The 25,849-nt window shown below is 41.0% G+C and overlaps 1 protein-coding gene and 1 pseudogene across 12 annotated transcripts in view; both read right to left on the minus strand.

Annotated features, from left to right (window-relative positions):
• MAP4 (microtubule associated protein 4) overlaps positions 1-25,849 on the minus strand; it is a 225,455-nt gene that overhangs the window by 79,537 nt on the left and 120,069 nt on the right. The window lies entirely within an intron of this gene.
• LOC105731884 (vacuolar protein sorting-associated protein 26A-like) lies at positions 23,021-24,018 on the minus strand (annotated as a pseudogene).

Consider the following 25,849-nt stretch of genomic DNA (forward strand, 5'->3'; position numbering starts at 1 on the left):
AGAATCATTTACTTCCACACTTAAAATAGGTAAATTTTAAGGTATGTAAATTACACCTTAATAAAGCTTTTTCTTTTCTTTTTTAAGACAGGGTCAACATCACCTAGGCTGGAGTGCAGTGGTGCAAACATAGCTCACTGCAGCCTCAACCTCCCCGGCTCAAGCAATCCTCTCACCCCAGACTGCCAAGTAGCTGGGACTACTGGCATATGCCACCATGCCTGGCTAATTTTTAGGTTTTTTTTGTAGAGACAGGGGTTTCACTATCTTGCCCAGGCTGGTCTTCAACTCCTGGCTTCCCACCTTGGCCTCCCAAAGTGCTGGGATTACAAGCATGAGCCACCACACCTGGCCCAATAAAAGTTGTTTTTACTAAACACTTCCTTGTTAAGGGCTACGAACTTTTGTGGAGAAGGGAGGACAAGGGTATGAAGGTGAAGTGAGTAAAGAATTCTGAAGGAAGTTTTGACAGGTTGAATAGCCCCACTACTAAAGTTTGAAATTTCCCTACTGCCTTGTTCTGGAAAATCAGACCAGGACTTACAGAAGGTATCCCTGGGAAAGGAGAAGGTTCAGCCACAGAGTACCTATAAAGACCCACGGCTAATGCACTTATCTCAAGGCAAATTGCAAAGTAAGTGGCAAGACTGTCCCTCATTTATTACTAGCCAGTTCATCAGGCCTGCTGCAGGTACAAGCTTTCCACTTGAAGGTTGCTGTGTTTCAAAGAATCGTTTAAATCTGACTTCATTTACGTCAAGTGTCTTGGGAAAAGATGTGAAAAGAGGAATGAAGCAAGATAACTATTCCTAGATTTTGCATAGTTTAGAATGTCTTCAGGAACATCTCCCTAGAGGACCTCAGAAACTTTGAGTTCTTTTCTTTTTTTTTTTTTTTTGAGATGAAGTTTCACTCTGTCACCCAGGCTGGAGTACAGTGGCACTATCTAGTCTCACTGCAACCTCCACCTCCCGGGTTCAGGTGATTTTAGGTATTATTTGTCACAAGTATTTTTTTAAGATGAAAACTGATCATCATAATTGTCTTCCATCAATGACAGCTTACAATAGACTAGACATGCTCTGCACATGGCTACTCCTTATGTCAACTCCTAATGAAATGTGATCCTGTACATTTAGGTCTAAGCACCTCTGGAAGTAACCCCTTAAAGGCCCCCCTCACTCACTACCTCCTTCTGGTTTCTTTCGTGTTCTTTTTCTATCTGCCTTCTCTTTTTCTTTAAGAGAGCCAATTTCATTTATTTTATTTTATATTTTTTGAGACAGAGTCTTGCTCTGTCACCCAAGCTGGGGTGTGGTGGTGTGATCTTGGTTCACTGCAACCTCTACCAAATGGGTTCAAGCAATTCTCATGCCTCAACCTCCCGAGTAGCTGAGATTACTGGCAGATACCATAACATCTGGCTAATTTTTGTATTTTTAGTAGAGATGGGGTTTTACCATGTTGGCCAGGCTGGTCTTGAACTCCTGAACTCAAGTGATCTGCCTGCCTAACCCTCCCAAAGTGTTGGCATTACAGGTGTGCGCCACTGCACCTGGCCCCAAAAGCCAACTTTAAATGGCATTTCAACACAAGTAGGTTCCCCAGAGCTGAATGTGGTGAAACTGGGTTAATTATGTAGTTTAATTTTCTGTACTTTATATATGTATTCATCACCATTTCAAGCAGATATATAAGGCCAATTTTACATAGGTCATGCATACTTGTTTTCAGACACTGCTGGAGAAGAAATCTCAAGGCTGACTGAAACAACAGACTCAGGCACTGGGTAAAATTCTCAAGAGAGGGACAAGACAGCAAGAACTAACCTACTGGCGATTAGGCAGCACTGAATCAACAGCACCATAACATGTGAAAAAAATTTTTTTTTAAGTAGGGTTTTGAAACCCACTTTTCACCAGTCAAATTTCTACCCTTTCAATACCTTTTTGTATCTGCTGTATACTGATTATGTACAGTTTTGAGAGAGAGTCTCCCTTTGTCTCCCAGGCTGGAATGCAGTGGCTTGATCTCAGCTTATCGCAAACTCTGTCTCTCAGGCTCAAAGTATACTCCCACCTCAGCTTCTTGAGTAGCTGGGACTACAGGTGTGTGCCATCACTGTCAGCTAATTTTTGTATTTTTGGTAGAGACAGGATTTCACCATGTTGCCCAGGCCGGTCGTGAACTTCTGGGCTCAAACAATCCATCCACCTTGGTCTCCCAAAGTGCTGGGATTACAGGCCACCGTGCCTGGCCCAGTCTGCTTTCTTATAAACAATATTAGTGCTGCTCATAATTTACATACTACTAACAAACAAATCAGTGACCCTTTCTATTTCACACAGTAAGCTCTTTCCTTATTTTTTTCAGTGGTAACCTCAGAACTTTAAAGTGAAATGAACCTAGGGGATCACCTAATCCAACCCTCTAAAGTTTAAACTATGCCATGTTTGTCCAGATAATTCATTTACCAATTTAAGCACCTACTGTCAACTGCTATTCCAGGCATTAGTGATTCAGCAGTTAACCAAACAGTGAAATGTCCTGCTCTCATGGAGATTAGATCACCACCATCACCACCGTTACCCTATGCTTAGGCACTATGAAAACACAGAAGCAAGTATTAGTCTAGTTGAGGGTTTAAGACATGCCCAAAATGCAAATCTCTGCAAGCCTTAGTTTTCATATCTAATACCTACTTCATAAGGCTGAGAGAAGATATGTGAAAGTGCTTAGAAAATTATGAGAAACATACTAAATTATTGCTAATCCTACAATAGTCATTATGGTTTATGTAGGATAAGTGTCTGCAATGCCCATACTAAATGCTACTATAGGAGTTTAAAGAATAGTCACATAATACAGTCACGGGATGATCTAAGATCTTCCTGTCGCAGACTAGAACTTAACTGAATCTAAGAAGATAGAAGGATGTAATTAAATGAAGCTGGGAAACAGAGAAAGATACAAAGTGGGGAAACGAGCAAGACAGAAGTTAGGGCTATGGGCAAGAATGAAAAAATCAGGAGCACATCACTTTGGCTGAAATACATTTATGGAGGACAGCAGTTTTTCATAAAGGGCAGCTAGGTCTTCAAAGGCCAAATAGAAGATTTGTCTGCCTGAATGCCTCCTAAAGGGGAACCCACCCCTAGGAACCATCCCATTCCACTCTATTTGATCCTGGTACAGATGTCAATCATGGTGTTTTGCTTTCCCCACCAAAGGAGTAGACTTGTGATTCAAGCAGGCCCAAAGTCCTTTTGGAGGAACTTGATATACAGACATTTTAGATCTTGAACCATAAGAATATACCTGAGCTGCCAGTGGCCATCTTTCTCAACCCTGAAAGAGACTTTCTGAGAATGAAGCCAAAGAAGGTATAGGGGAGGACAAAAGGGAAGAAAGGGGAAGGTGGGACAAAGACAAAGCAGCAGAGAAAGAAGCCAGGTGCAGTGGCTTATACCTGTAATCCCAGCACTTTGGGAGGCTGAGGTGGATGGATCACTTAAAGCCAGAAGTTCAGCACCACATGATCAACATGACAAAACCCTGTCTCTACTAAAAATACAAAAAATTAGCCAGGTGTGGTGGCAGGCATCTGTAATTCCAGCTACTCAGGAGGCTGAGGCACAAGAATTGCCTGAACCTGGGAGGCAGAGGTTGCAGTGACCCAAGATCATGCCACTGCACTCCAGCCTAGGTGACAGAGTGAAAGTCTGTCTCAAAAAAAAAAAAAAGGGAGGAAGGGAAGGAGGGAGGGAGGGGAGGAGAGGGAAGGGAGGGAGAGAAAGGGAGGGAGGGGAGGGAGGGGAGGGAAGAAGAGGGAGGGAGGGAGGAAGGAAGGAAAAGGGGGAGGAGAAAAGAGACTTAATAAACGAGGTATTACTCTAAAACCTGTATACATTAAAAAAAAAATCTGTAACTCGATCAAGACAGTTGAAGGTGAGCAAAGAAAAAAAAAATCGAGCTACAGGCAGGCAACAAAATATACAAATATACAATGCCTAGTTCTTATAATTGTATGTGTAACATTGAGGAAATCTCTAAAAACAAAGTTTCTTGACAGGACAGAAAAGCAATCTAAACCAGAAATAAATATGCTGAAGAAGGAAAACAGAACTAGAAAAGAGAATCAGGAGGCCAGGTGCGATGGCTCATGCCTATAATCCCAGCACTTTGGGAGGCCAAGGTGGGCAGATCACCTGAGGTCAAGAGTTCAAGACCAGCCTGGCCAAGATGGGGAAACCCCGTCTCTACTAAAAATACAAAAATTAGCCAGGTGTCAGAGCAGACACCTGTAATCCCAGCTACTCAGGAGGCTGAGGCAAGAGAATCGCTTGAACCTGGGAAGTGGAGGTTGCGGTGAGCCAAGATTGAGCCATCGCACTCCGGCCTGAGTGACAAGAGCAAAACCCCATCTCAAGAAAAAAAAAAAAAAACAGAATCAGGAGATCCAGCTTCTAATCTTGACTCTGTCACTTAACTTTGGGTGTGACCTTGAGACTATTAGAGCTAGATTACTCATCTAGAATTTAAAAAATAATGTTGTGCTAAATAATTTCTAAAATCCATTTTAATTTTAAAATTAATTTTGAGACTTTTGACTTATCCATTCATCTTTATAATTCTCAAAAACCTGGTAAAACATAACTTACAAATAAGACTCAGCAGTTACTAGACAGATGAAGTACTTGGTCATTTAAGTAGATGGAACTACTTGTCACTTGTCTAAGCCAGAAAAATTACAATGAATCAAAGAACAAACCACAGCATCCTTGGGAAGGTTCACAGGAGGCATACATACAGAGCAGGGTGGAAGAAAAGGGCTAAAACTTGGATAAACACTTTTTTAAATTAGTAAAAATATTAAAAGCAGTATGTTTTTTCATAGGATTAATATATTTACCTTAGTTCTTGAATCACAAAACACAAATGTAATGAAACAACCCCATTCTGGATTACTGCAGTGAAATTAACCAGAAAATTATAGGAGAAAGATTTTTCTAATGTTCTGAGGTTGAAGCTAGGAATCAATCTCAGAACCTTTGGCTACCTTCAAGAACAATTTTTCATTTTTCTTCTATTATTATTAAATATTCTAAAAAATCTATAGAGGAAAAGGAGGGAGGGAGCAGCTGGGCACTAGCAGACATATTTGAGTTCTTATTTTTATTTTACTGGGACAAGGTCTCGGCTGGGCGCGGTGGCTCATGCCTGTAATCCCCGAACTTTGGGAAGACAGAGGCCAGCAGATCATTTGAGGTCAGCCTGGCCAACATGGTGAAACCCTGTCTCTACTAAAAATACAAAAATTAGCCAGGCATGCATGGTGGTGCACACCTGTAATCCTAGCTACTCGGGAAGCTGAAACAGGAGAACTGCTTGAACCTAGGAGGCGGAGGTTGCAGTGAGCCAAGATTGTGCCATTGCACTCCAGCCTGACTCTGTCTCAAAGGAATAAAAAGGGAATTGTTAATTGAGACAAGGTCTCGTTCTGTCTCCTAGTGGTGCGATCACAGCTCACTGCAGCAATGTACAGGGTCTCTGTACATTGCTCAGGCTGGTGGTGAACACCTGGCCTAAAGCAATGCTCCCTCCTCGACCTCCCAAAGTGCTGAGATTACATGCATGAGCCACCGTACCAGACCCATATTTGAGTTTTTCACCCTGGCTTTGCCACAAGCTAACCATGTAAATTTGGGACAGCCCTTTCTCTTGGACCAAGACCACTACTCTTGGTCACAGTAATGACCTCTAAGGATACCTGCTCAGTTCTAAAATTACGGTAAGTGAAGAACATTCTACAAATCTTCAAGTCACATCCTATTTAGAGAAGGTGTACCTACCCATCTATTTCTTTTCTTTTTTTTGAGACAAAGTCTCACTCTGTCACCAGGCTGGAGTGCAGTGGCATGATCTCGGCTCACTGCACCCTCCGCCTCCAGCTACCCATCTGTTTCAAAGCTAATTAAAAACGATGTGTTTAGGACTTCAATAACACAGAAGATTAATATGGCAAATGTTAGATGCTAATCTAATAGTCTTCCTCACCCATCAAGTGAACCCATGCCAGGCTTGTTCCCTACAAGTCCAAAAGGAAAGCCATGCATGCACTGTGTAGGCTGACCCTCATGGCTCCTGCCAGAGCCTGTGCCCCACTCTGCCCCTGTGCCTTTGCTCATGGGATGACTGATCCCCTGTTTGAAATGTCTCCTCCCTGATCCAATTCCAAAGCCATTACTCGGGCCTCATAGCTTCCATAGAACCTCTCTGATGACTTTAATGCTCACTTTCCACTTCTTAGCTCTTTTACCATTCACCATTACTAGGAGAGAATTTAGTCCTTAAGCACATATTTTCCTGTTAGTCCTTTTTAAAAAATTAAAAAGCCTTCAAGTATTCTGTTTATTGTAAAAAATTTCATTATTTCATGTTAGTAAGTGAATTCATTAATGTTATAAAAAAGAAAAAATTGTGCTTTTACTACTCTATTTCCTCACAATGGCTAGCTCACTGCATGGTACAGAATAGTATTCAATAAATAAGTTGCTATCAAATTATCACAAGACCATTATTTAGACTGAATGATGTAAGTTAAATTCACGCTATATACCAAACTTCTTGGAAAGTGATTTGCATTTGGTATAAAGAGAATAAGGTTGCTGACATAACACTGTATAAGAAAAAAAAAAACATAAGGATTCCAAAAGGATTAAACAATAGTCTATCATTTCTAAGATAAATGTTAAAAGCTCTGTGATTTCGCTTATATTTCTTACTGTTGGTAAGAAACTGTAAAGAAATAACAGTGTTCTTTTGTTTTTGTTTTTTTTAAACAAACACTTCTTGTTCAAAAAACAGTTTTTAGTCAGAGAAGTGGATACATTTTCCGTCAACCCTCCTGGAGAAAAAGATGCATGTTTGTCTTTCTTTTTTTGAGGCAGAGTCTTACTCTGTTGCCTAGACTGGAGTGCTGTGGTGAGATCTCCACTCACTGCAACCTTGGCCTCCCAGGTTCAAGTGATTCTCCTGCCTCAGCCTCTCAAGTAGCTGGGATTACAGGTGTGCGCCACCATGCCTGGCTAGTTTTTGTATTTTTAGTAGAGATGAGGTTTCACTATGTTGGTCAGGGTGGTCTTGAACTCCTGACCTCAGGTGATCTGCCTGCCTTGGCCTCCCAAAGTGCTGGGATTGTAGATGTGAGCCATCACGCCTGACCCAAGTCTGGTTTTAAGATGCAGAATTTTGCAGGTTATTTTCTTCCACAGTGGTGGTACAGCATAGCCTGGAACAGCTATATCAACAGCAAAGTTCAGAACTGCCAGTCCCCCGACATCAGTATTATTAAGGAGCATGTTTGACCAGAGGCTCACTCCCACATTTTTATTCAACACTGCTGACCTAGATTTTGTTCTTAAAACTACACAGCAGAAGCAGGCAAACTCCGCTGTAGAAACAACAGCCTTCAGAATCAATTTTTTAACATAATTGCAATCAACTCAGTCTATTTCAGTAAAACTATGGAAAACGAAATTCTAAACAAGAAGCAATTTACATAATGCAGTGGAAGCAATCCTTAGCCCCACCATTAGCCGTCCCTAGAGACTTCGGCTCTCCTATAAAAGTAGAATGGGGAAAGACGGGGGCCAGTTTTCTATTTCTGTGAAATTGAAGGCATTTAACAGAAAAGGCATATGGCTAAATATTTAAAGTACTAATTAATCAAGCAGCATATCTACATATCAAAACTAGACTAATTCTGTCACGTATGATCCATTCCAAGTACAAGACAGACTGTAGGTTTTAAATAACTGTATAAGAAGTTCATTGATATGGTTTCAGATTCCCCATTGCAAATAACCTTTAAGAAACTACCACTCGGCTAGGTGCAGTAGTTCACCCCTGTAAGCCACAGCATTTTGGGAGGCTGAGGCGGGAAAAGTGCTTGAGCCCAGGAATTTTTTTATTGTTGCTGAGATGGAGTTTCGCTCTTGTTGTCCAGGCTGGAGTACAATGGTGCAATCTTGGCTCACTGCAACCTCCGCCTCGCAGGTTCAAGCAATTCTCTTGCCTCAGCCTCCAAAATAGCTGGAATTACAGGCACCTACCACAACACTTGGCTATTTTTTTGTATTTTTAGTAGAGATGGGGTTTTACTGTGTTGGCCAAGCTGGTTTCAAACTCCTGACCTCAGGTGATCCACCTGGCTCAGCCTGTCAAAGTGCTGGGATTACAGGCATGAGCCACCGTACCTGGCCAGAACCCAGGAATTTTAGATCAGCCTGGGCAACATAATGAGACCCCATCTCTACCAAAAAAAAAAAAAGAAGAAGAAAAAAAGAAAAAGAGGAGAAACTACCACTTGTGAAGTTTTTATGTCAAATCAAGTAAGATTATCCACAGTTACCTGGAAAAAACCTGTCAAAATACTCCTCCTCCTAACTACATATATACTACATATATGTGTGAAATGGATTTTCTTTATATACTGCAAACCAAATAACATATTTTGACAGACTGAATGCAGAGGCAGATATAAAAATACACCTGTGTTCTATTAAGACAGACATTAAAAAGATTTTTAAAAGGGAAAACACTACCACTTCTCATTAAAAATATTGTTTATGTTTATATTATATTTTTTAATGAGATAAATATTTTTAAAGTCTCTCCAGTTTTAATTTGATAAATATTGACAGTCCAAATCCCTATATACTCCAGTGCAGGCTCACTCTTCTAGCCTCCTCCAGCCCCGTTCTTCCTTCTCCCCAATCCCTGCAGAAAGTAAAGAAATCCAAAACAAAGCTGAAGTTTCACTTATGCTTTAGAGATAGAAACTTAGCCACATGAGAAACAAAAAAATACACAATACAGTATCTCATTAAGAGCTAAACTTAATCATAAAGATGTTAAAATGGCCTAACAATAAAAATTAAGAAAAATTAATGCTGGCAAAGGTGCTTAACAGAAAAGGGGAAAATGTTTGAATATGAGAGTTTCATTTACTACTGACAGTTTTTTTTTTTATTAAAAACTTTTTTTCTATTTATTTTTAGAGATGGGTCTCAAGCTTTGTTGCCTAGGATGGAGTGCAGTAGCTATTCACAGGCATAATCATAGCTCACTGCAGCCTTGATTGACTCCTGGTTTCAAGTGATCCTCCTAGATACACCTCCCAAGTAGCGGGGACTACAGGTACATGCCACTGTGTCCTGCCAATTGCCACTGTTTTTATTCTTTTTGTTTTTTTTTAATGCTTACAGGGATAGACATCAATTACTGTTGACACTGTAAGTAACGCATGTGAGAACATCTTAGATTATTAGATAAAACAAAGGTGACAAGTAAAATATGTGTATATTCATATATACATATCTTAGTTGTGGCAAAATTTTATTGATTGAATCTAGAAAAATGTACAAAGTTCTTTCAACTTTTCTGTAAATTAGAAATTATTTCAAAATAAGTTGGGCATGGTGGCTCACACTTGTAATCATAACACTTTGGGAGGTAGAGGTGGGAGGATTGCTTGAGCCCAAGCACTGGAAACCAGACTGGGCAACACAGCAAGACCCCTATCTCTACAAAAAAAAATTTTTTTTGAGGCGGGAGTCTCACTGTCAGCAGGCTGGAGTGCAGTGGCATGACCTCGGCTCACTGCAACCTCCACCTCCTGGATTCAAGCAAATCTTTTGCCTCAGCCTCCTGAGTAACTGGGACTACAGGTGTGTGCCACCATACCCAGCTAAATTTTGTATTTTTAGTAGAGACAGGGTTTCGCCATGTTGACCAGGATGGTCTCGATCTCCTGACCTCATGATCTCCCCGCCTCGGCCTCCCAAAGTGTTGGGATTATAGGTGAGAGCCACCGGGCCTGGCCAGGGATACATGTTTTTATAAGAAGTTGTGCAGAAAGATGTGTTTATAGGAACAATGTACATTCAGTATGACAATAAATCAAGTGTTTCATTTTTTGACTGTTCTTTCTTCTACCATAAATTTATCTATATCAGAGCCCATCATTACTTCTTTCCTTACTATTTATGAGAAAAGTATAATCCCCCGTTTTTATTTCTTTTTAATTTGGGAAAAATGCTAAACTAAAGAATACGCAAAATACACATCATTCTCCTTTCTAAGGACAGCACTTATACAAATACGCCCTTTATCACCTCTTTGCCACCCAGTCTTCCAACCTCCTAGACTTGCTTTTTTATTCTTTCTCTAATTTCTTCCCCTTTGGCTATGAGCACAGTTAAATCTCTGGCATCTTTAAAACACAAGTAAAATCCAAACTGTAATATATATATATATATATATATATATATATATATATATATATATCTCCTATAGAATAATCTATGTATTAAAATAAATTTAGATTCTAATTCTAACAAGCCAGTTTTTTTTTTTTAATTATGAGATAATTGGAGAAAGTACTGGTGAACTGAATACTGACTGGTTATTTGGTACTAGGAAACTCGTGTGTGTTTACTAATGAGCCACTGCACCCAGCCAAGGAACCATTTTTTTAGAGATACATGCTAATATAAAGTTAAAATGATCTGGAGTTTGCTTCAAAAAACCACTTATGGTTAAATGGAGGAAGTGACTGGGAACAGATGAAATCAGACTGCCAGCCAGGCAAGGTGGCTCCTGCCTGTAATCCCAGCACTTTGGGAAGCTGCACTCCAGCCTGGGTGACAGAGGAAGACTCCATCTCAAAAAAAAAAAAAAAGAAATCAAATTGCCCATGGAAATCAAACAATCTACCTGCATTTCTCTTATTCTAGTCTGACTCTTCTCTTCCTAACAGAAAACATTTTCATATGACTCCCTGGCTTAAAACTCTTTGGTGTTTCCCTGAAATCTACAGAATACAGAACAAATTTACGTCACACAAGATTTTTACAAGGTAGTCTTAAATAATGTTTCAGCATCATTAATCATCCGGTCCACTTCCTATGTTCCACTTCCACTCTAACCAAACTATCCCTTACCCACATCCCTCCTTCTACACAGCTTCTCCCTTCTCCACCTAGAACGCTTTACTTAGCTTCCACAACAGTTTGCCTGCCAAGGCTTACTCATTTGTTTAGGCTAACCCCTCTAGGAAATACTGTACGTACCACCCCTCTTAAACCCAGGGACTCCTCCCTCAGTGTTCTCATGGCAACCTATGCATACATTTAAACATCATACAAGATATGGTTCCTTCATTCTATGTTTACTCCTTTGAGAATAAGGACTGTCTTTCTATTCACTATTCCCAGCACCATGTATCTGGTCTGATACCTAGCTGGTGCCCAATAAACAATGTTGAATGGAGAAATGACTGTAATTTGGAGGGAAAAAATTCAGGAGATAAAAATACTGCCTAGTACTCATGAGATTTTCTTAAAAGACGCAACCTACAAATTAAGATTCTTCTTTTTGCAATACCTTTGTTCTACTGAATTTTATTCACTTTTTTTTTTTTGCTGAATAATAAAATATTATAACCTTTCTTTTGTTTTTGGGGGCCAGGGGTCTCACTCTGTCACCCAGGTTGGAGTGCAATGGAGCGATCTCAGTTCACTGCAGCCTCAACCTCCTGGGCTGAAGTGATCCTCCCACTTCAGCCTCCCAAGTATCAGGGACTAGAGGCACACGCCACCACACCCAGCTAATTTTTTGTATTTTTTTTTTTGGTAGAGACAGGGCTTCGCTGTGTTGCCCAGACTGGTCTTGAACTCCTGGCTCAAGTGATTTGCCTGTCTTGGCCTCCCAAAGTACTGGGATTACAGGCATGAGCCACCATACCCGGCCCCATAATCTAATTTTTCTAAATGCTCAGGACTATTACACTATAGACATTTACAGTAAACTAAATCAATACATTCTAAGAAATAAATTCACCTGGTCAGAGTAAGACAAAATGAGAGTAAAAGAAGCAACTACTGGCTAGGCATGATGGCTCACACGTGCTGATGCCTCAGCACTTTGGGAGGCTGAGGTAGCCGGATCACCTAAGGTCAGGAGTTTGAGACCAGCCTGGCCAAAATGGTGAAACCCTGTCTCTACTAAAAATACAAAAATTAGCCAGGCATGGTGGCACAAACCTATAATCCCAGCTACTCATGAGGCTGAGGCAGGAGAATCACTTGAACCCAGGAGGCAGAGGTTGCAGTGAGCCGAGATTGCACCACTGCATTCCAGCCTGAGTGACAGAGCAAGACTCTGTCTCGAAAAAGAAAAGAAAAATCTTTGCACTACTAATATGTAATTAAAGGCTATGACTACAAGTACTTGATGCAGCAATTTGCTCTCTACTCCGAAAAAAATACAATAAATACACAAGTGCTATGTCTTTTGTAACCACTGGTCATAACCGTGACCTATTCTTTTTTTTTGAGACAGAGTTTCACTCCTGTTGCCCAGGCTGGAGTGCAGTGGCGCAATCTCAGCTCACTGCAATCTCTGCCTCCTGGGTTCAAGCAATTCTCCTGCCTCAGCCTCTTTAGTAGCTGGGATTACAGGTGTCTGCCACCATGCCTGGCCAATTTTTTGTGTTTGTAGTAGAGACAGGGTTTCACCATGTTGGGCAGGCTGGTCAACCTATTCTTTTTTTTTTTTTTTTTCCTTGAAATAGGTAGGGTCTCAGCTCTGTTGCTCAGGCTGGACTGCAGTATTGTGATCATGGTTCACTGTAGCCTCAACCTCCCCAGCTCAAGCAATCCTCCTGCCTCAACCTCTGGAGTAGCTGGGACTATAGGCATGTGCCACCATGCCAGGCTAATTTTTGTAGAGACGGGTCTCATTATGTTGCCCAGGGTGGTCTCAAACTCCTAGGCTCAAGCAATCTTCCTGCCTCAGCCTCCCAAAGTGCTGGGATTACAGGCGTAGTCACCACACCCAAACCATTATTGTGACCTATTCTTTAGAAAGAGGTGTTAACAGTATATACAAACACATACTAAGTCATCAGAAGATGGATGTCAATCTATGCCCTGGCAGGTGATCAATTTTCTTTAAACCAAATCAAATAAGGTATCCTTTAACTCAGCCACTCAGAATTCTACATTAATCCAAAATTTCAGTTGGTTGACTAGGTCAAACTCCAGTTTTTCTTTCACTAATTTGGATGAATCAAACATAACAAAGACAACAATTTAATGTTATCTTGAGCTGTAATCACTTATTCATCCAACTATCCCTTAAGTATATATACTATGTGCCAGGTCCATTTAGATTCCAGGGATAAAGCAATAAAGAATCACCACACAGCCAGGCATGGTGGCTCACGCCTGTAATCTCAACACTTTGGGAGGCCAAGGTGGGTGGATCATCTGAGGTCAGGAGTTCAAGACCAGCCTGGGCAACATGGTGAAATCCCATCTCTAGTAAAAATACAAAAATTTGCTGGGTGTGGTGGCATGCATCTGTAGTTCCAGTTACTGAGAGGCTGAAACAGGAGAACTGCTTGAACCTGGGAGGTGGAGGTTGCAGTGAGCTGAGATCGTGCTACTGCCCTCCAACCTGGGCAACAGAGTGAGACTCTGTATCAAAAAAAAGAAGAAGAAAGAAGAAGACAGAAGAAGAAAGAAGGAGAAGAAGAAGGAGAAGGAGAAAGAAGAAGAAGGAGAAAGAAAAGAAGAAAGAAGAAGAAAGGAAGAAGGAAGAAGAAAGAAGAAAGGAGGAAGGAAGAAAGAAGGAAGGAAGAAGAAGAAAGAAGGAAGGAAGAAGAAGAAAGGAAGGAAGAAGAAAGGAAGGAAGAAGAAAGAAGGAAGGAAGAAGAAGAAAAAAGGAAGAAGAAGAAAGAAGGAAGAAGAAAGAAGGAAGGAAGAAGGAAGGAGAAGAAAAGAAGGAAGAAGACGAAGAAGAAGAAGGAAGAAGACGAAGAAGAAGAAGGAAGAAGAAAGAGGAAGAAAGAAGAAGAAAGAAAAAGAAGGAAGAAGAAGAAGAAAGAAGAAAGGAAGAAAGAAGAAGAAAGAAAAAGAAAGGAAGAAGAAGAAAGAAGAAGAAGAGGAAGAGGAAGAGGAGGAGGAAGAAGAAGAAGAAGAAAAGAAGAAAGAAGAAATAATAATAATAATAATAATAATAATAATCAGCACCCAAGCTTACATTCTTAGCAAGCAACATCAACAACACAGTACCAGGAATGATGTGGGGTGGAGTAGGTATCCTGCTCTACTTATGCTGGCTAAACTACATCTGGAAACTGTATTCCATTCTAGGCATAAGTTAAGAGGGACACTATATTAGTTATCAATTTATTGCCTTTCAGCTCCAAATCTACACTTTATTGCTCTCCTTTGCAATAATGAAGTTGGACTCTTCAAATGTTTTTCTTATGTCAATAGCAAGCACTGGAGGAATACTACAGGAGGAAGAGGACTTCCTCCTGGTTCCACTGTATTTTCTTTTCTTCTTGCTCCTGTGGCCTCTGCTGGTGTATGGGACACCCAGTGGTGCTCACCCACCAGTTTTAGTGATACCACCTAAGTGGCTTCAGGTGGATTCCACCATCACCCCAGCTAACTTCCCAGTGATTTTCATCAGCACCACCCAGAGCAGCTTCCTAGCGAGGTTTGTTGGCACTCCAGCAAGCAATACTCTTGCTTGTCACTTTTGGCTGCTGGCATCTCAGGAACTTTAAACTGGAATGAACTACAGCTTTACTTTCTTCAAAAGGTCTGAATCTCAGCCTTGGGTAGGCTCTCTCTTCAATCTGTCTCTTGTATATGCTGCCTCAGGCACAGAGGGAGTAGCTGTTCCTATAGCTGGTACACCTACATCTTTCGGAGTTCTCTTTACCCTTTAGTGGTTAACCTATTACTAGTTAATACTTTATGTTAACTTCCCCTTGTTCAAATTACTATATTACTGTTTCCAGACTGAACCCTGACCCAGAACTGGTACAAAAAGTAGGGTGATCTCAGAGAACAGACTTAAAAACATGGGATTTAGAAACTGGTTTGGTGGCGCTCTTGGGTTTGAGTGCAGTGCTAAGCACCTTGCCAATGAGAAATGGGATGCAAGTAATCCAGGGCATGCAAGATCATGGCAATAATATACTGTCAAAAACCTGAAAAACATGTGTGGGAGTAGATTCTAAGGATATTGGACCCAAGAACAGTGAGCCCAACTTATTGATATGGATACACTTACTAGAGATTCCAAATTTAATAACTGCTTATGTAGCTGGAGGTAGCTCTAACAGTTCACTTCATTGGTTGACTGAAATCTTAGACTCAAGTAAATTAGGTTTAAAAACAAAAACAAATTTCGGTCATGGCACATGACTGGGCTTGGTGGAGTTTCAAGATGCTGATGAACTTAAGGTCTGGTGCTTGAGAGAATCAGTGAAGCTTTTCAAGTAGATGAGATGTATTTGAATATGTAACCTTTAGTATCTACAGAATATAGGTTGCTCTTTTTATTGTCCCTTTCATAGTGGTAGCAAGGGTGAGTTTTGAGATGGCCCCAATCATCTATAGGAATACTTACTTGAAAGTTTTGTGTCTCTGCCCTATAGCTGAGTTTGTCTTGTAGAAAATTTCTGTGGAATTCAATTCTATTATTTAAAGTAGTTTTTCTATGAACCAGTTGTGGTCTATAACTTGACAGTATTAATATCAATTAACAAGACCTTAAATCATGGTTCACATACTCAACAAAGATGTGACTAAGACTAGTTTTTCAAGTAGGTCAGTTTTGGAACATATTAATTATAACTAGACTAGCTATTTTACAATTAAGAAAACTTTATAAACTGCTTTATAAACTGCTTTATAAAGGTTTTGAATCTTTTTAGAGATTGTTATTTTACAGCATATTCTTAAATATTTCTGTTGAGCCATATATATGACAATGGTGGACTTTAATGAATATCTACACATCTGTAGTAAAGTGTAATGCTACCTTCATTTTTTGTTGGTATGCTAAAGAAACTTTCTAAAGTATCTAACTTTTTAAAAAATTGGTTTGTTTGGATTTGAGACTGAGCTCCCATCTCCTAGGCTGCAGCGCACCTCCTACCCTACCCTGATTAAAACCTTCTTGGCAATTAAAAAAAATTGTTTATTTTATATGCTTACACATTTTTCCATGGTATTGTAGGTCATTTTAGTGATTAAATTTGACATTTTTGACAGAAAAACAGGTCAATGAGTTCCTTGGGATCCAAAAGTGGTTGAGTGAAAAGGAGCAGGAGAGAACTTTTAGAGTGATTCTACAGTTGTTCTGCATCTTGATTATAGTATGACTATGCATTAGTCAAATCATAACAGGGTGAATTTTACTGAACGTAAATTCATACTTCAATAAACATGACTTTAAAAACTTACAAAAACAACAACAACAAAAGAACAACTGGGTACAGTTTACGCCTGTAATCTCAGCACTGGGAGGCCAAAGCAGGAGGCTTGGGCCCAGGAGTTCAAGATTAGAATAAGCAACATACAGAGACCCTGTCTCCACAAAAAAATAAAAAATTAGACAGGCACAATGGCGCATGCCTGTAGTCCCAGTTGCTCAGGAGTCTGAAGTAGGAGGACTGCTTGAGGCTAGGAGTTAGAGGTTATAGTGAGCTATGATCATGCCACTGCACACCAGCCTGAGTGACAGAGACCCTGTCTCTAAATAAATAAATAAAACTTTTATTTATTTATTTTTTTGAGACAGAGTTTCCCTCTTGTTGCCCAGGCTGGAGTGCAATGGCGCAATCTCGGCTCACCACAACATCCACCTCCTAAGTTTAAGCGATTCTCCTACCTCAGCCTCTCGATTACATGCATGCATCACCATGCCTGGCTAATTTTTTGTATTTTAAGTAGAAACAGGGTTTCTCCATGTTGGTCAGGCTGGTCTCGAACTCCCAACCACAGGTGATCTGCCCACCTCCGCCTCCCAAAGTGCTGGGATTACAGATGTGAGCCATTGCACCTGGCCTTTTTTTTTTTTTTAAAGAGTGCATTATGTTTAATGAGGTAGAGATGCCAAAGCTTCCCTAGCAAGATGTAGAAGAGGCAATGCAAAAGCTCAGGGAGATAGAAGTGTTGGAATGGATTTTTCATGTGTAACCTGTGTTGCACAAGAAAGCCCGGAAGATAATCCTTTCACTCAGGCATTGAGAAATACATTAGTGAGGCTGGGCATGGTGGTTCACACCTGTAATCCCGGCACTTTGGGAGCCTGAGGCAGATGGATCACTTGAGGCCAGAAGTTCAAGACCAGCCTGGCCAACATGGCGAAACCCTAACTATACTAAAAATACAAAAATTAGCCAGGTGTGGTGGTACACACCTGTAATCCCAGCTACCTGTGAGGGTGAGGCATGAGAATTGCTTGAACTCAGGAGGCAGAGGTTGCAGTAAGCCAAGATCACACCACTGCACTCCAGCCTGGGCAACAGAGCAAGACCCTGTCTCAAAAAAAAAAAAAATGCATTAGTGAGGGGCTCCCCTTCATTCTTGAAAAGCTCTGTGGTTGCTCCCCTTTGCAGTGGGTCCCTGTTCCCCTAGACATGGGTTGGCAAACTATCTACAAAAGGCCACAGATAAACATTTTAGGTTTTACGGTCCATAAGGTCTCTGTCACAATCCCCAGGTATGGCCATGGGGGTGCCACCACTAAGTGGGTTCCCTGATTTCAACGGGGTAACAGGATCCTAGAATAACAGAGGCCAAATAGCAGCACATAATCACCAAAGACAAGGTGGGAACATCTACTGTATCTACTATAAAGACAGTAGGGTTGTACTGGTAATCAGAACACCTTGGCCCACCAGGATCTTCGGCAGTCATTGATCACAGTATTCAAACAGCCTACAAAAACAGACTCACGTACAACTGAAAAGAAACTCAAGCTCTGGTAGTAAAAACCTGACAGAAAAAGTTTTGACCTCTCATCTAATTTCCAGACCCAAGTCAATTAACAAACTTAGGTCCCTTCAGGAATAAACCTGTAATATTCCCACAAGTAAAAGTACATACTGTAAATCCTCATCCAAGCTTCTCCAAAGGCCATTTACTAGAGTGACTATGGATTAGAGAAAAGGAAATACCCAGATCTTTCAGAGATTACTAATTCCTGGGGACCCAAAATGCTACTGTGGCCTATCAGTCAAAGTGAGTGCTGACAGTGGTCAGGTAATAGACGAAATGCTTAGCTCAAGTCCAACGCACAGTGGACCCCGTAGTAGTACAATGGACCTACTTTGTTATCTCCTCAGTTCCTGAATAAATAATTGGAACAGATATATCTGGCTATTGGCGGAACTCCCATATTGGCTTTCTGACCCAACTGATAAGAGTTATTTTAATAGTAAGGGCTAAATGGAAGTCCCTAGAACTTCCCCTCCCTACTAACCTATTAAGCCAGAAGCAATACCACATCCCATGGAGAATTCAAGAGCTTAATGCTACCATCAAAGACTTGAAAGAAACAGGGGTAGTGATGCCTGTTATATCTCGATTTAACTCACTAGCTTGTCCTGTGCAGAAGTCAGATGGATCTTAGTGACTATCACAAACTTGTGGACTATCAGAAACTTAATCTGGTGATGATTCCAATTGCAGCTGATGCCCCAGATATAGCATCTTTACTGGAGCAAATCAACACGGGTGACAGCTTGGTATACTGCTATTAACCTAAATAATGCCTTTTTCTCCATACAAATCTGCAAGAACCACCAGAAGCACACTGCTTTTACCTGTCTTTTACATGCATATGAGTCTACCCTCAGGGCTACACCATTCTCCTACCATAATGTAGCCCACAGAGATCTTGATATCATGACATTCCAAAAAAAAAAAACAAAAAAAAACCACTAGTCAACTATACTGACATTATGCTAACTGAGTCTGATGAATACCAAGTAGCAAATATGTTAGATGCTTTAGTAAGACATACACATACTAGTCAATGGGAGATAAACACTACAAAAATTCAGAGACCCATTGAGGCAATGAAATGTCAGGATTCAATTTTCCAAAGCCTGTCAAAATTTCCCTTCCAAAGTGAGTAAGTTGCTGTAATTAACATCACCAACAATGAAAAAGGAGGTACAATGTTTGGTAGGCTTCAACCCAGCTACAAAGTTACCTACAAGGCTGACAGTTTAGAGTGGGTTTCAGAGCAAGAGAAGATTCTGTAGCAAGTTCAAGCTGTGGTTCAAGCTGCTTTGCCATTTGGGCCTTATGATCCAGCATATCCAATGATACTTGAAGTGTCCATGCCAAATAGGGCTGCTGAATGGAGCCTTTAGCAGGCAAGAAAAAAGAGAATCACAGCCCAGACTTCTAGAATTTTGAGAAAATCTATGCCCTCTTTTGCAGAAAATTATTCATCTTTCAAAAAACAGCTTCAGGCTTGCTACTGGGTGGGTCTTGGCAGAGACCAAATGCCTAACCATGGGATATAATGTGAATACATGGCCTGAGCTTCTCATCATGAACTAGATGTTATCCAACCTATATAGTCTAGCCTGGCATGTGCAGCACTATCTATCATCAAGTGAAAATATATAAAAAGCCAAATTCAAACAGGTCCAGAAATATGAGTAAGTTACATAGCAGGTAGCTCAGACTTCAGCATTGACTCCTGTTGCATTGCTTCTTCTCCCTCAATCCAAGTCAATGGCCTCCTGAGAGCTCCATATGACCATTTGACTGATGAAAGAGAAAAACTCAAGTCTGGTTTATCCATAGCTCTGCACAACATGCCAGTATCACCAAAAAGTGGACAGCTGCAGCACTACAGCCCCATTTAAAGAGATAGCACTGAAGGGCAGTGATGAAGAAAAATCTTCCCTTCAGACGGCAGAACTTTGAGGACTATTATTTGGTTTTCCCTTTTGTCTGAAGTAAAACATGGCCAGAAACAGAGATTTACACTGATTTATGAACAACTATTAAGGATTTTGTTGGCTAGTTAGGAACTTGGAAGGAAATGGTGACAAGGAAATCTGGGAGAAAGATATGCTGATGAAAACTCTCAAAAAAGGCACAAACTGTGAAGATATGTGTGTCCCATGTGAATAATGACTTGCATTCACTGTGGAGGAGGCTCTTAATAACCAAGCTGACAAAACGACATACTTCATGAATATCAGTGTTAGACACTTTCCATAGCTACCAGAGTGCTTGGTTAATAAACTCATGGAAAAAATGGTTATGAAGGCTATGCATGGGCTCAACAACATGGTCTTCCCCTAAACAGGGCTTACTTGACTAAAGCTACTGCTAAATGTCTAATCTGTCAATAGCACAGACCAGCACTGAGCCCTGAATATGCACCATTTCCCAAAAACTAGCTAGCCACCTGGCGGCAAGTTGATTACACTGGACTTCTATCATGGGGAGTAAGGACAGGAGTGAGGCCAGAGATTTGTCCTCACTGGAATAGACATGTATTCTGGATAAAGATTTGCCTTCTCTGTCTATGTTTTTGTCAGTTCCACCATCCATGAACTTATATAGAAGTGCCCGATCCACCATCATGACATCCCAATTTCATACAGCGTTGCTGCTTCTTTAAAAAAAATATTTTTTTTTTTGAGATGGAGTCTCCCTCTGTCACTCAGGCTGGAGTGCAGTGGCACAATCTTGGCTCACAGCAACCTCCGCTTCCTGGGCTGAAGTGATTCTCCTGCCTCAGCCAGGACTACAGGCATGCGTCACCACGCCCAGCTAATTTTTTTGTGTTTTTAGTAGAGACAGGGTTTCACCATGTTAGCCAGGCTGGTCTCCAGCTCCTGACCTCAGGCAATTACCTACCTTGGCCTCCCAAAGTGCTGGGATTACAGGCATGAGCCACTGTGCCTGGCCAAAAAGAAATATTTTTTAAATATAGAGACAAGTTCTCACTATGTTGCCCAGGCTGTTCTCAAACTCCTTGGCTCAAGTGATCCTCTTGCCTTGGCCTCCCCAGAGTGCTGGGGTTATAGGCATGAGCCACTGGGCCCATCCCACACAGCATTGCTCCTGACCAAGAAAGTAATGTCATAGTAAAGAAATGCAGAAATGGGCTCATGTCCATGGACTTAACTGGTGGTGTCACCCCTATCACCCAAAATAGTTGGCCTAATTAAAATAATGAATTGATTACTAAAGACTCAGTTACAGTTTCAGGGAGACAATACCCTGAAAGGATGGGGTAATGCTTTCAATCAGAGACCCTTACATGGTGCTGTCTCCTCCCACAGTCAGAATATACAAGTCTGGGAATCAAAGGGTAGAAGTGTGTGTGGCTCCACTCACTATTATATCCAGCAATCTACTCACTGAATTTTTGCTTTCACTTCTAACAACTGAGTTCTGCTGGCTTGGAAGTGTTAGTCCCTAAGCAGGAAATACATCTACTAACATACACAACAATGGCTCAATTGCATTAGAAGATGAGACTGCCACTTGGCTATTTGGGATTCCTTACACCACTGAACCAACAGGCTGAACCTACTGGTTGGGAATGATTGAGACTACACAGTGAAAGCAAGGAGGACTATGTCTAAAACACAAGGGATTATCTGAGGCACTTCTAAATACTTCCATGCCAAAAACAAAGATTAATGGAAAACTACAGCAATGAAGAATAAGGGCTGGACTAATGTGGGAATAAAAGTTTGAGTCATTTCACCAAGTAAAGAACCTTAACCAGCTGAGGTTCTGGCTGAGGGCAAGGGAAACATGAAATAGGTAACTGAAGAAAGAAGCCTAGATATCAACTATGGCCTCATTACTAATCACAGAAATGAGAATGATGAATTTTCTTTTTGTTATATTTGCTATTTATTTGTATGTTCTAACCATTTTCTTCTTCCCATTATTCAAAATTGAAATTAGTTTAGTTTTGTTTTTTTGAGACAGTTTCACTCTGCCACCCAGGCTGGAATGCAGTGGTGCAATCTCGGCTCACTGCAACCTCTGCCTCCCAGGTTCAAGTGATTCTCTTGCCTCAGCCTCCTGGGTAGCTGAGATTATAGGTGTGTGCACCACATCTGGCTAATTTTTATATATTTTTTTGTAGAGATGGGGTTGTGCCATGTTGGCCAAGCTGATCTCGAACTCCTGACCTCAAATGATCTGCCCGTCTCAGCCTCCCAAAGTGCTGGGATTACAGGTGTGAGCCACCACACTCGGCCTGAAATTAGACTTATAACACAACTTTTGGTAACAAACTAGTCAGTGGAACTTGTTTTTTTTTCCACATGAAAATCTTTAATGCTTATGCTGATGCATGCTTGAATACTTATCATCAAAGTGTGTAATAAAAAGAAAAAAAGGCAGCTTAAGAAAATTAGACCATTTCAAAGAAAACACTTTTAAGCATATATATGAAGGTGGCTGGGTGTGGTGTACTCACACACCCCTGTAATCCCAGCACTTTGGGACACCAAGTGGGTGGATCACCTGAGGTCACGAGTTTGAGACCAACCTGGAGAACCTGTCTCTACTAAAAATACAAAAATTAGCTGGGCATGGCAGCATGTATCTGTGGTCCCAGCTACTTGGAAGGCTGAGGGGCAGGAGAATCGCTTGAACTGGGAGGCGGCGGTTGTAGTGAGCCAAGATTGTGCCATTGCACTCCAGCCTGGGCAAAAGAGATATTCTCAAGGAAAAAAAATGTATACAAATGAAGAACATTTTGCTACACCATAAAATAAATGCAGCACTGTAAGATAAAGGAAGATGAATATAAATGGAGTTTTGGCCATTTTTATTATTTTGAGATGGAGTCTTGCTCTGTTGCCCAGGCTGGAGTGCAGTGGTGCAATCTCCTGGGTTCAAGTGATTCTCCTTCCTCAGCCTCCCAGGTAACTGGGACTGCAGGCGTGTACCACCATGCCCTGCTTTTTGTATTTTTGGTAGAGCCGGGGTTTCATTATGTTGGCCTGGCTGGTCTTGAACTCCTGACCTCAAGTGATTCACCTGCCTCAGCCTCCCAAAGTTCTGGGATTACAAGAGTGACCACCACACCTGGCTAGAGTTATGGCCATTTGTCCCTACACATGCTACAGCCATCTTTAACCTGCTTAACTTAATCTCAATGATTTTTTCTTTTTTCCTCCTATTAAGTATATTTCAGGCTATTCAGCAGATTGTTGTGATTCTGGAGGTTCAAACTGCTGGTGAAAGTTTATTCTGTTTCCTCAGTTTTTCAGGAGCTTTTCTCTATAAAATGATCTGCTGCCTAAAGTACCCTCTTTCTCATCAACAGGCACTAAATTAAAAAAGTAGCTTCCTGAAACTTCTTTGTTTATAACTTTCATTGTTGGAGTTAGGTCATATCCTGCTAACAATAGTCTTATTGGAATTGATTCACCTTTTACTGGTGTATCATCCATTATTTCCTATTTGGTGATTGTTTCTCTTTCTTTTGCGGTACTTACTGGGTCCAATTGCTGTGATCTCTTTTTTGATTAGTTGTAACTCCTTATGTTGTATTTTTATTCTTAAGTAAATTTTTGAAACAGTCACATCCTTTCAATGATACTTTATTATATTCAAATTCTATATGTAGACAATCTTCAATGCCCACTTCCATCAGGATAGGTGGCAAGCTGGTGCACAGTAAGATCACATTCTTTTTACCAAATCTGTCAGTCTTCTTACTACTATCACTTCAATACATCAAGACGACATTAGCACCAATGTAAGCTTCTTATGGCTTTTCAACTTGTATAAATTCAAAATCATAACTTCTGTTCTGAGTCAGTTCTCCCAGGCAAGGCTAGTTCTTTCACTAGGTTTACAAACTCATGAGTATTACTCTTATCATAGGAAAGTTCAATTTGATGTACAAATTAAATTCTAATTTTTTAGTGCTCTATCCTCTTTCTAGTCTCTTTTACCTTTCTTGAAACAGATTCTCCATCATAGAGGAGATAGCATTTTTCCACTTTGACATTTTCAGTTTTCATTTCTGTCATTTTCTTGGTTTCCTCATCATTAAGGACAATATCAGTCTCACAAATCAGACCAAAAAAGCCTCAAAGAAAACTGTCAGTGATACTGCCACATCCCTGACTACTTCACTCCTCTTCCCTCAGACCTCCACCCCCCACCCCCACCCCGCTCCCATCATGTGACCTTGGGCCTCTGCCACTATAACTTCAATTTGAGGACTGATAAACAGCCAGTCAGCCGGGCTTGGTGACTCACACCTATAATCCCAGCACATTGGGAGGCTGAGGCGGTGGTTCATTTGAGCTCAGGAGTTTTGGGACTAGCCTGGGCAACATGGCAAAACCCTGTCTCTATTAAAAAACAAACAAACAAAAAAAACCCCAAAACACAGCCACCAATGGATACAATGACTATCGGGACTGAGCATGTCCTCATTTCTCATTTTTAGAACAAGGGTGAGAGTTTCATGCTCTGTCTGACATAGCTCTATCTTGTTAGGTAAAAACATAAGAGTTGTTTCATTGTTATATGGGAGCTCAGGTGTGTGTAAAGTACATATGGAAGCTAAGTAGCCAAAATAATAGGCTGTGCAAGTAATCAATACACTGCCTCTCAACTCCAAATCTACCTTTCATTGCCCTGCCTGTAACAATTTAAACATTTCTCCCTAGACAGCTGGCATGATACTAAGCTTAGTAGAGGGCACGAGTGGTGGAGGGGTTTCTCTTCCTGATTCCAGTGTGCTTTTCTGTCTTGCTTCCAAGGTGCTCTGCTGGTGTGCGCAACACCCCATGGTGCTCATCCCAACAAGCTTTAGTAGGCACTTCCATGGACATCTTCCCAGGCAAATTCCACCAGTGCCTCAAACAGCCTGGTGGTGACGCAGTAGCACCCCCACGTACAGCTTCCTGCTTAACTACCTTTGAGGTAGGAGACCAGCAGGACTTAATTTCCTGTTGCACCCTGCTGACTGGAGTGAGATTTGGCTGAAACCAGCAGATGCTGACAAAAGTAACCTCTAGTTGCCCTCATGGCTTATTAGCATAAAGACTCTCCTACCAGTGCAATGGCAGTTTACAAATGCCATGGCAACAGCCTAGAAGTAACCTTATCTGATTCCAGAAACTTCCAGCCCCTTTTCCATAAAGTTATAAATAACCTGCCTCTTAGTTAGCATATAATTAATAACAGATATAAACAGCTAGCTAGCAGCCCACATGGGCTAGCCCTGCTCAGCAAGAAGCAGCATTGGTTCAATAAAAGTTTCTTTCACCACTGGCTCACCCTTGAATTTTCTCCTGCAAAGCCAAGAACCCTCCTGGGTTAAGCCCTAATTTGGGGACTTGCTTGCCCTATATCACCTTGACCTGCAGCAACTCAGCAAACATCTTTACTACCAAGTGGAGACCTCCTTCAAGCTATCCAATCAACATTTTTCCAAATTTGTTGTTTCTTTGTGTACTCTGCCCCAACCCTAATGGTAGTGACTATTCCCTGTATCTGTCATTCCTATATATATTTTTTCTTTTCTTTCTTTTTTCTTGTTTTTGAGACAGAGTCTACCTCTATTGCCCAGGCTGAAGTGCAGTGGCATAATCTTGGTTCACTGCAACCTCCACCTCCTGGGTTCAAGCAATTCTCCTGCCTCAGCCTCCTGAATAGTTGGGAATACAGGCACCCACCACTACACCTGGCTAATTTTTGTATTTTTAGTAAAAATGGAATTTCATCATGTTGGTCAGGCTGGTCTCGAACTCCTGACCTCATGATCTGCCCACCTCAGCCTCCCAAAGTGCTGGGATTACAGGTATGAACCACTGTGCCCGGCCTCCTGTATTCTTTAGAGTTCTCTTTACCCCTGTAGTAAATTCTCTGTTCAAATTATGGTGTAGCTTCTGTCTCCTGCCTAGATTCTAATCCAAATATTGGCCATTAAAAACAGCATAAATCTACAT

The sequence above is a fragment of the Aotus nancymaae genome, unplaced genomic scaffold (genome assembly GCF_030222135.1).
Source record: "Aotus nancymaae isolate 86718 unplaced genomic scaffold, 86718_ANA_hifiasm-v0.15.2.pri h1tg000067l, whole genome shotgun sequence".
Classification (NCBI taxonomy): Eukaryota; Metazoa; Chordata; class Mammalia; order Primates; family Aotidae; genus Aotus; species Aotus nancymaae.